Here is a 12,307-nt window from a genome sequence, read left to right as displayed (position 1 = left end):
ACATGTGAATTATTAAACAGTGTAATAGAATGCCTTTTCTTTAGATACTATTCTATTATCAACATTTTTTTCAATTTTCTGGACTGTCTTTTATCAGTTTGCTCCATAACTAGTAAACATTGAATTTATTTTTGGTATTACATGTACATTAGCATATTATGAATTACCTTTTGAAGAGCTGATTAAGTACTAGGAATGATTATGACAGAAATATCTGTCTGAAAAAGAGTGCTGCAAACTTTAGACCTCAATTATAAAGCAATATGGAAAAGAAACTATATGTGTAAATCTGTATTACAAAGTACTTTACTTCAAATGCTTAACTGTATAACATGTTTTAAATTTTCATTGCTTTGTAAGTGAAATTTAGCAGTGTCATATGATCATTTCCCCTGGAAGCAGTGACTTTTTCCCAAATGGGGAAAGCACATTAGCAAGTAATATGCTGTTTCAATTATTTGTGATGGTGCAAAGTATAGGAAAGTTAATTTTGTTTATGTGGGATATCAGAAAATGTGTAATTATTGAAGGGAATAAGAACCTATCTTATAACCAAAAAAGAACAGCTTTTCTAGTATAACAGATCTCCCACTCAACTCTAAAATCATACACTAATTGGGTTCAATGTGGGGGAGAAATCTGTAGCTTGAGCCTCTACTGACTTCCTATTCCCTTGAAAGATCAGACAGGAACCATAAAAAATACTATATACTGGAACATAAGAGCAAAATAAATAGTAAGAAAAATATAAAGCAGGATCATTCAAACTCTCATAGATAAATGTTGGGGAATTTCCTATTAAACTTATGCACTGGTGGGGTGGAGAATAAAACATGGAAATCTCAACTCCTAAGATAAAGAATGTTTTCTATTTCAGTGCCATTTACCTTTCTCCATGGCTAATAATAAGATAGTTATCATTTACATAGCACCTTAAAGTTTACAAAGCCCTTTACACATAATCTCATTGGAACTTTATAAACCTGCAAAGTAAGTGCTATTATCCCCATTTTACAAGTAAAGAAACTGAGGCCTACAGAGGCTAAATGACTTGCCCAGCATCACACAGCTGGCCATCATCTGAGGTAAGATTTGAATTCAGGTCTTTCTGGTTCCAAGTCCAGCACTTCTTATCTACGATGTTATCTTATTTTTTTAGACTTTTATTTTTTATTTTTTTACGTTTCATGTTTTTACTTTCCCTTCAACCCCCACATACCCCCCCATATCCAACACACATTTCCACTGCTTTTAACATGTGTGATCAGGCAAGACTTATTTACATATTATTGCTAGTTGCATTGGTGTGGTCGTTTAATGTCACATCCCCAACCATGACCACATCAACCCATGTGTTCAAGTGGTTGTTCTACTTCTGTGTTTCCACTCCTGCAGTTCTTCCTCTGAATGTGGGTAGCGTTCTTTACCATAAATCCCTCAGAATTGTCCTGGGTCATTGTATTGCTGCTGGTACAGAAGTCCATTACATTCAATTTTACCACAGTATATCAGTCTCTGTGTACAATGTTCTTCTGGCTCTGCTCCTTTCACTCTGCATCAGTTCCTGGAGGTCTTTCCAGTTCACCTGGAATTCCTCCAGTTTATTATTCCTTCGAGCACAATAGTATTCCATCACCAACATATACCACAATTTGTTCAGCCATTCCCCAATTGAAGGGCATCCCTCGTTTTCGAGTTTTTTGCCACCACAAAAAGCACGGCTATAAATATCTTTGTACAAGTCTGTTTATCTATGATCTCTTTGGGGTATAAACGCAGCAATGCTATGGCTGGATCAAAGGGCAGGCAGTCTTTTAGAGCTCTTTGAGCATAGTTCCAAATTGCCATCCAGAATGGTTGGATCAGTTCACAACTCCACCAGCAATGCATAAATGTCCCAATTTTGCCACATCCCCTCCAACATTCATTACTCTCCCCCGTTATCATTTTAGCCAATCTGCTAGGTGTGAGGTGGTACCTCAGAGTTGTTTTAATTTGCATTTCTCTAATTATTAGAGATTTAGAACACTTTCTCATGTGCTTATTGATAGTTTTGATTTCTTTATCTGAAAATTGTCTATTCATGTCCTTTGGCCATTTATCAATTGGGAATGGCTTGATTTTTTTATACAGTTGATTTAACTCCTTGTATATTTGAGTAATTAGACCCCTGTCAGAGTTTTTTGTTATAAAGATTTTTCCCAGTTTGTTATTTCCCTTCTGATTTTGGTTGCATTGTTTTGTACATTGTACAAAACCTTTTTAATTTAATATAATCAAAATTATTTATTTTATATTTTGTATTTTTTTCTATCTCTTGCTTGGTTTTAAAATCTTCCCTTTCCCATAGATCTGACAGGTATACTATTTTATGTTCACCTAATTTTCTTATAGTTTCCTTCTTTATATTCAAGTCATTCATCCATTCTGAATTGATCTTGGTGTAGGGTGTGAGATGTTGATCTAAACCTAATCTCTCCCATATTGTTTTCCAATTTTCCAAACAGTTTTGGTCAAATAGTGGATTTTTGTCCCAAAATTTGGGCTGGCTGTATCATACACTGTCTTGCTGACGTCACTTACCCCATGTCTATTCCACTGATCCTCCCTTCTGTCTCTTAGCCAGTACCATATTGTTTTGATGACTGCTGCTTTATAGTATAGTTTAATATCTGGTACTGCTAAGCCCCCTTCCTTCATGGTTTTTTCATTATTTCCCTTGATATTCTTGATCTTTTGTTCTTCCAAATGAACTTTGTTATAGTTTTTCCTAATTCAGTAAAAAAGTTTTTTGGTAGTTTGATAGGTATGGCACTAAATAGGTAAATTAATTTGGGTAGAATGGTCATTTTTATTATGTTAGCTTGTCCTACCCATGAGCAATCAATGTTTTTCCAATTGTCTAGATCTAGTATTAATTGTTTGGAAAGTGTTTTGTAGTTGTTTTCGTATAATTCCTGTGTTTGTTTTGGTAGACAGATTCCTAACTATTTTATATTGTCTAGGGTGATTTTAAATGGTGTTTCTCTTTCTACCTCTTGCTGCTGTGATGTGTTGGAATTATATAGAAATGCTGATGATTTATATGCATTTATTTTGCATCCTGCAACTTTGCTAAAGTTGTTGATTATTTCTATTAGCTTTTTAGTTGATTCTCTAGGATTTTTTAAGTAGACCATCATATCATCTGCAAAGAGTGATAGCTTAGACTCCTCATTGCCTATTTTGATACTTTCAATGTCTTTTTCTTCTCTAATTGCTACTGCTAGTGTTTCTAGTACAATGTTAAATAATAGAGGCGATAGTAGGCATCCTTGTGTTATCTTGAAAACTTCTCCAGCACAAGTTTTCAGCACTCTGATTATGAACATTGAGCTGTGCCTAACTTATTCTCAGTTTTACCTCTCACATCTCCTTGGTGTGATCTAGGAACTCTCTAGCTGCTGCTATGCCATTATATCTCCTTGGCTGAAGCTCTACCCTCTGATACAACTGCTTCCAAGCAAAGCTAATGTTTTCTAAAACTCTGCTTCATTACAGCTGTAATCTGCCTTCTTCTCAGCTAAACCCACTAAAGTTTCATTATGCTACAACACATTTTTAGTGGTTAGTAGTCTATGCCCATCCCTTCATGCCCTTCCCATCCTAATGATTCTGAACCATAGTCTGCCAACATGCAAATCCCATTCCCCATCCCTATTTGCCCCTCCTCTTATTCTCATATTCCTTAATTATCATCTCCCGTGTTTCACTCCAATGTTTCACCCGTTCCTTTTATTATACTTTCTGTAATGCCTACTCCATAATTAATGAATTTACTTTCATGTGAATCCTTTTTCCATTCTCACTCCTTCTGTCTTCCATAACTCACTGAGATCTGGATCTCTCTTTATAGGACTGCATCATTTGTCACTCTTTCTAGTACTAGTGGAATTTTCACTCAGCTTGCTGGTAATGGTGGGAAAATCAGAATAATCTTATTTCCCCTTGCTGCTTTTTGATTCTCCCTCTATACCATCATTTGAGATTCACACTATTCACATTTATCCAATCTAGATTCTTGTGGCTATCATGAATCACCCCTAGGACATTCTGCTTTCCTCAGTAATAACAGTGCCTGGTTCACAGTCTTTTTCTCCACCGAAAATCCTGCCCTTAAACTAACACTTTAACATTTATATTGATACTATCTCAAATTCTCTAATTTACTAATCCTTCAATCTACTCAGGTCCAGTGACCTACAGCTCTACTCCATTTTAGCTACACAAAAATATGATTATATCCTCGATCTTGCCATAACCTACAGAATCTTATCACACCATAAATCACTCCACCTAACAAATTCCTAACTCCTCAGTTCTTTCTCAAGCCCTTATTCCTGCACTGATTATATTCTCCTCCCTACCTATCTTAACTCTTTGGTGAATCAGTTCTTTACTACAGTGTCTTCTTCCCTTGAAATACTTGCCTTTTTATCCTATGAAGTGATATACTTCAATAAATCCCAGCTATAGATTACTCACACCATTCTCCACCTTCATTCATTCAGGTACTGCTGAATGGACCTAAGATTATCACAAAACCATATTGACTGGACCCACTACAAGTTTATATTAATCCCAACTGGGTTCTCACAGTAGTAAGGAAATTTTTAAGCCTTTCTAATTAATTTGATCCTACTTACCAAATACCTTATCATCCCTCACTCTCAAGTCTCCAATGGCACCCTGTTACCCATCTGTCTACCTGAGGACTTCACCTCCTTAAGTCACTGAAAAAAAAGACATCGAAAAAGAATTCCAGATATTTTTACTATTATCTTCTTAACTCTTATCTCACAAGAAGTGATCCTTTTCCTTAAGGCAAACTCCTCAGCATTCATCCTTGATCTCATCCTATCTTACCTTCTTAACCAGAGTACCTTCACTGTCATCTCTCTCTTCTCTTCAGTGTTTCAATATCTACTTACTGCCAATGAACATGTCATGTCTACCCATCTTTAAAAAGAAATTCTCACTTAAGCCTACCATCTCTGCTAGCTATGATCCTATATATAGCTTCTTCTCAGCTAAATTCCTTGAGAAAGCCATCAATACTTGGCACCTCTAATTTCTTTCCTCTTATTATATTCTAAACCCACTGAAATCTAACTTCTGACCTCATAATTGAGCTGACACTGCTCTTTCTCTTAAGTTACCAGTGATCTCTTAATTCCCAAATCAGCGATTTTAATTCCCATATCTAATGGCCTTCTTTCATTCCTCATCCTTCTTGACCTCTTTGTAGCCTTTGACACTGTTGAACCCCCTGTCAGGGTTTTGTGATATTGTTTTTTCTGGGTTCTCATGTTTGTACACTCTTTTTGAGTCTTCTTTGTTAGATCTTCATTCAGATCATACCCACTAACTGTGGAGTTCTCCCCCACCAAGATTCTGTCCTATATTCCTTTCTTTTCTCCTGCTATCACTTGGTGATCTCATCTGCTCCCAGGAGTTAAATTACCATCTCTTGAAGATGACTTTTAAATGTATATATCTAGCCCAAACTTTTTTCTTGAACTCGGTCTCACATAGGCTTTTGGATATTTTATCCAAAATAAAACTCATTCTTTTTCTCTCCAAGTCTGTCCTTCCCCCTTAAAAACTTCCATAATTACTATTTAGGGCACCAATTTCCTCCCAGTCACCCAGATGGGCAATCTTATGATACATGGCTCCTCCCCTTCATTCATTGCATATACATTTACATCATCTCTTTAAAACATGTCCTCTTTTATCCATTCACTCATTTGTTGTTGTTGTTGTGTTGTGTTCAATTCTTCATGATCCCATTTTTTTTTGCAAAGATACAAAAGTAGTTTGCCATTTCTCTCTTGAGCTTGTTTTACAGATGAAAAACCTGAGGGAAACTTGATCAGGATCAAATATCTAGTAAGTGTCTGAGGCTAGATTTGAACTCAGGTCTTCCAGACTCCAAGCCCAACATTCTAGCCATTGTGTCACCTAGCTGCCAGACATAGTTGTTACCCTTATGGGCATCCTCATCTTCTATGCTTGTATAATATAAAATGTCCCTTTTGATATTTAAAGCCATTCATAACCTGAATCCTTCCTACTTATCTAGTCTTCTTACACTTTACTCTCATTCGCTGACTGTTATCCAGCAATACTGAGCTTTTTGCTTTTCTAATCCATCTCCTGGCTCTGTGTCTTTTCACTGGTTATCCTTCATGCCTGAATTGGCTTGTCCTGTCATCCCCACTTAGTGACTTCCTTCAAGACCCAATTCAAATCCTTCCTTCTGCAAAAGGTCTTTCCCAATAATTCCTTCTACGCTTCCCCCTTTATTTCTAGATTTCTAAAAAGTTAGGGTGCTTGAATTCCATTCAGACTTTTCCTGCCTAAAGGTACAAGTAAGGTCCCTCACCCCCAACTTTGCCCTAAATGCCTTCTACTAAGTCTTCCTGAGGCAGGAAATGAAAATATGTATTCCTTTCTATGTACCCCTTTAATTTCTGTCACCCTTTCCACCTTTGTTCAACTACAATAACAAAAACATGTAACTACAATAGAAAGTTGTATATGATAATGATATTAGTTTCTTTTTTAAGGTTCCTCACAAGTTCTGAAGGGAACATTATCACAAAGCTGGGAAATAAATCAGGGAAGAATATAGGGAGAAGCTAATATCTTTGTAGAATTCAATAGGTGAAGAGAAAGGAGAAAAGGGGAAAATGGAGTAATTGGCCTCTGTGTTCTTTGCAGCTTTTAAGTGTCAATCCTATAATTCCAAGAGTGTTCCAGGCATAAACGACATTACAAGCAAAGGTACAGAGACAGAAAGCACAGTAGCATCCAGCCATGAAAATTCACTTGAAGCATCAATAAGTTTCAAAAAGCTACCTTAGAGGGAAAATAGATAAGATGATGATTTCTGCCAAATTCTTGCAATCATAGCAATACTTAGATAATAGTTTAATTATAAATGCAAGCAAACAAAACCCATGCTTTCCTTTCATATAATTAATTTGAGCTGGGTTAGAAACATTTACAAATTGGAACCTGGGAGATCATTCTCTCTTTAGTGCTTTGTTTATAGAAGGAATGGGGCATAACTCTAGGAACTTTCACTAGATCAGCAATCAAGACCCTCAATGTCTGGTCAAATCTGTGTAGCCAAATCTATTTTAAAGGATTGGGGATGGTGGAAAAGATACAGGGATGCATATAATTTCTACCAAATTAGCCTTCAAAAAGCATGATATAGTGCCTCAAAATGAATTATAGAGCAGCATAATCCACAAAGAGATGAGATGGAGTAATTGTTCAGCCCAAAACAACTTAGAAGGACAACAGGAGGGATTTAATGTACCACGGTGGAGGTAGAATTTAGGGCACCAGGGCAGGCCCCAACCTAGGCAATAGGCCTTGGGTGCAACTGAAGCAGCAGCTGAAGCTTCCAGAGTTCTTAGTTCCATCTGGTAAAGAGTTGGGCAGATGAACAATTGCTCAGGAGGAGATTATAGGGTCCCTTTGCTGGCTCTGGGTACAAGACTCTTGTTGCATTGTCCATTCACAGAACCAGGTCAGAGGCACAATTGCAGGGTAAAGAGGAGCACCAGTATATATAAGCACTCACAGCTACAGGGGAGCAGGGAGCCTTGGTCACAGTTCCAAGGGGTAAAAGAGTGCTTGAGGTTACTCACAGACTAAAGCAGAGGCCTGGAGAGTATTAAACACGCCTCTTCTTACATCATACCACCTAGGAAGAACTAAAAGCTGTTTTAGTGCCAGCTCTGAAGACAGCTACACAAAGAACCTGAAGCTTGGAACAATGCTCTCTTCACTACAGTCACAGAACACAACTTTAACAGTTTTTAAACTAAAAGAAAAGAAAAAGGCAGAAAAATGAGCAAACGACAACAATAAAACTCAATATAAAAAGTTATTTTGGCAACAGAATAGACTAATGCTCAGAAGACAACAAAGTTGATACTGCTGCATCTAAAGTCTCCAAGAAAAATACGAATTACTCTCAAGCCCCAACCCCCAAATTAATGAAAGAGCTCAAAAAAAAGGACTTTAAAAAATCAAATAAGGGAAGTAGAAGAATAATTGGGGAAAGAAATGAAAGTGATACAGGAAAAACATGAAAAAAGTCAACAGCTTGGTAAAAGAGGCACCAAAAAACCTGAAAAAACAAAAAGCCCAACCTAATGAAATTAACATCCTAAAAAACAGAATAAACCACTTGGTAAAAAAGACACAAAAACTCAAAAAAGAGAAACCTTTTTAAAAAGCAGAATAGGACAAATGGAAAAAAGATATACAAAAATGCACTGAGGAAAACAACTCTATACAAAGTAGAACTGGCCAAATGGAAAAGGGGTTACAAAAGCTCATTCAAGAAAAGCATGCCTTAAAAATTAGAATTGGACAAATGGAAGCTGACTCCACGAGACAACAAGAAACAATCAAAGTCAAAAGAATGGAAAAGCAGAAGACAATGTGAAATAGCTTATGGGAAAAACAAATGGAAAATAAATCCAGGAGGGATAATTTAAGAATTATTTGGACTACCTGAAAGCCATCAAAAAAGAACTTAGACATCATCTTTCAAGACATTATCAAGGAAAACTGCCTTGATATTCTAGAACCAGTGAACAAAATTGAAATTGAAGGAATCCACTTATCATCTCCTAAAAGAGTTCCCAAAAGGATAACTCCCAGGAATATTACAACCAAATTCCAAAACTCCTAGGCCAAAGAGAGAATATTGCAATCAGTCAGAAGGAAACATTTTAAGTATCAAGGAGCCACTAGTCAGGATAACACAAGACTTAGCAGCTTCTACATAAAATAGGAAGACCTGGAATATGGTATTCCAGAGGGCAAAGGAGCTAGGACTTCAAAAAGAATGACTTACCCAGCAAAATTGAACATAATCTTTCAGGGGGGAAATGAATATTCAGTGAAATAGAGTACTTTCAAACATTCCTGATTAAAATACCAGAGCTGAATGAAAAATTTGACTCAACTATAAGATTCAAGACAATCATAAAAAGGTTAACAGGAAAGAGAAATCAAAAGACATTCAATAAAATTAAACTTTGCACATATTTACATGGGGAAATGATTTCTATAACACCAAATAATTTTATCATTATTAGGTCAGTTAGGAGGAATATACATAGGCAGAAGGTGAGAGTGGGAGTTGAAAATGACGGGATGATATAAAAATAAAATTAAGGCATGAGAAAGAGGAATGTATTGTGAGGAGGGGGAAGGGAAAAATAGAATGAAATAAATTATTGCATATAAAAGAAGTATGAAAGAGCATTCTCAGTGGAGAGGAAGATAGGGTAGTTGGAGAAGAGAGCATGTGAACTTACTTTCATCAGAACTGGCTCAAAGAGGGAAGAACATACACTATCAGTTGGACATAGAAAACTATCTTACCCTACATGAAAATATGAAGAGAAGGGGGTGGGACTAATAGGAAAAAGGACAAATTGGGAGAGATGGGGGTCAGAAACTAAACAGGGCAAATAGGATGGAAAGTAATACACAGTAGTCATTAACAGTACCAAATTTTTTTACACATCTTTCTAATAAAGGCCCCATTTCTCAAATACAGAGAGAAATGAGTTAAACATATAAGAATACAAGTCATTCCCCAAATGATAAATGGTTAAAAATATGAATAGGCAGTTCTCACATAAGTAATTAAAGGTCTCTATAGTCATGCAAAAAATCATCTAAATCATTAATAGAGAACAACTTTGAGGTACTACCTTATACTTATCAGCTTGACTATTATGACAGAAAAGAAAAGTGACAAAACTTGGAGGGAATCTGGGAAAATTGGGACACAAATGTGTTGTTGGGGGAACTGATGATCAGGAGAGCAATTTGAACCTATGCCCAAATGGCTATAAAGCTGTACATCCCCTTTGACCCAGCAATATCATTACTAGGTTTGTATCCCATGGATATTTTTTAAAATAAAGGGGAAGGACTTATATGCACAAAAATATTTGAAGCAGCTCTTTTTTAGTGGGGGCAAAGATTTGGAAAGTGAGGGGATACCCATCAATTGGGGAATGGCTGAATGATAGTATATGATTGAAATTGAATTCTATTGTGCTATAAGAAATGACAGGCAGGAGTAGCTCTGAAAAACCTGGAAAGACTTACATGAACTGAAGCAAAATAAAAATAAGTAGAATTAGGAGAACATTGTATAGTTACAGGAATACTTTACAATTAACAACTGTGAATAACAGTTATTCTCAGCAATACAATGATCCAAAACTATTTGAAAGGGCACATGATAAAAAGTGCCATCTACTTTCAGAGAAAAAGAACTGATTTTTAATCCAAACAAAAGCAAACTTTTTTCACTTTCCTATTTTTTTTTCTATTTGAGTTTCCTTCCACAAAAGGATTAATAAGGGAAAATGTTTTATATGATTGCACATGTAAAATCTGTATAAGATTGCTTACCATCTCATGGGAGTTCTGGATTATAGGGGAGGGAGGGAAGGAAAGAATTTGAAACTTAATATTCTTTGAAAAATGTTGGAAACACTTTTTTACATGTAATTGGGGAAAAAATAAAATAAAAAAATTTAAAGGATTCATTCTTTTTCAAGCTCTACACCTAGGAGGGATAAAGATTTGCCAATAATAATAAAATCCCTAACAACTTTCTCTTATTTCATTTATTTTAGGTGACAAAGTCAATAAAGTCCTTAGTAGTTCCTTGTCTTAGCACTAAATAGAACATGGATTATTTTAGCATAATCACAATCTTAAAAACCACAATATGAGGTCAATTGGTGGAAAAAGCTGCAGAGCATTTAATTGACTTGTCATGAGGATATTTTGATAATTAAATCAATTATTTTCTTTTAGTTCAGACTGATGAAAGTAGTGCCATTCAATTGAACCAAATATATTCAATGGTTTTCCCCACTGACTCATTAAAACAGTTGAATTGATTAGTCTGGTTCCTCTCTCTCTCTCTCTCTCTCTCTCTCTCTCTCTCTCTCTCATTGCTTTTGAAGAAATCACTTACTGTATCTAGTCAATGTTTAAGTGTCTTCTTCAAAGCCCTAGAATTTGAATATGCCTGTAATTCTACTTATTTGAGGTTATTCATGGAGATATCTATGCAGCCACTTGCTTCCTCAGAATTATATATTCATTAATAGCTATGTTGGACAATTATTATATAGTTTATTTGCAAACAAAGATATTTCACAATCATTCAACAATTTTGTCAGGAAGATCCTACTATGTGACTTTTAGACTAGAGAATTTTTTTTCTCCAGGAAAGAGAATTTTGTGAAATTTCTTACTACTCTTTGCTCATCAAGTTTTACTTTCCTGACCTCTAATAGAGGAACTAGGAATAACAAGGAAACAAAGTCATAGAATCATATAATTTTAGAATTGGAAGAAACTTTGCAGGTCAGTTTTTCCAACCTTCTCATTTTACATAGAGGGATTGGGGGAAGTTAACCTAATGAAGAAATGGCAGTCAGTTCTAGTAGTGCTCTTTCCACTCTACCAAATTTCTCCTTTATTGACCTACCTTTTAAGACTGATTATTTAATTTCATCAGTTGGCAGTGAAGATATTGTTCTATATGTTTTAAATAAATAGTAATGCCTTTTTTTGATCTCCAATGGAATTTTTATCACAATCATCATAAACTTACAGATTTTAAAAGTTGGAACACTATAACCAGTTTTATAGCTCATAAATACTGACATCTAGTGGTTACATTCATAAGTTAACATACTGTATTATCAATTAATTTTCTCTGTTATTCACATAATTCTCTACAAAAATCTTACTTCCAAACCTCAAAGTGTTTGGGAGTTGACCCTGGGTTTTTACAATCTATGTTAACACAAAATTTGGAAAGTTGTAGTCAGAAGATAAAGCTCTAGAGATGGTCCTGGTAACAACTGGGGGTCAGTCTAAATAAATACCAAGAGATCCCTAGACCATTGGCTAATAGAGAAGTGGTCAAAGGGTGTAAATATACAGTCCTTAAAACAAGAATGGTAAACCATTTACAATCATATAAACTAACTTTCCATATTATTACAAATAAGAGAAATGCAAATCAAAACAAACATGAAGTTCCATCTCATATGAAGCAAATTAATGAAGATAATTTATTACAGAAATAATAAATGTTGAAGAGGATAGATATAGAGTTATAGTTACATGAATACATTGCTGGTGGAGCTGTGAATTAATTGGTCCAACTATTCTAGAAGGGAATTTAGAA

The sequence above is a fragment of the Gracilinanus agilis genome, chromosome 4 (genome assembly GCF_016433145.1).
Source record: "Gracilinanus agilis isolate LMUSP501 chromosome 4, AgileGrace, whole genome shotgun sequence".
Lineage (NCBI taxonomy): Eukaryota > Metazoa > Chordata > Mammalia > Didelphimorphia > Didelphidae > Gracilinanus > Gracilinanus agilis.
Note: the sequence above shows the minus strand (reverse complement) of the source record.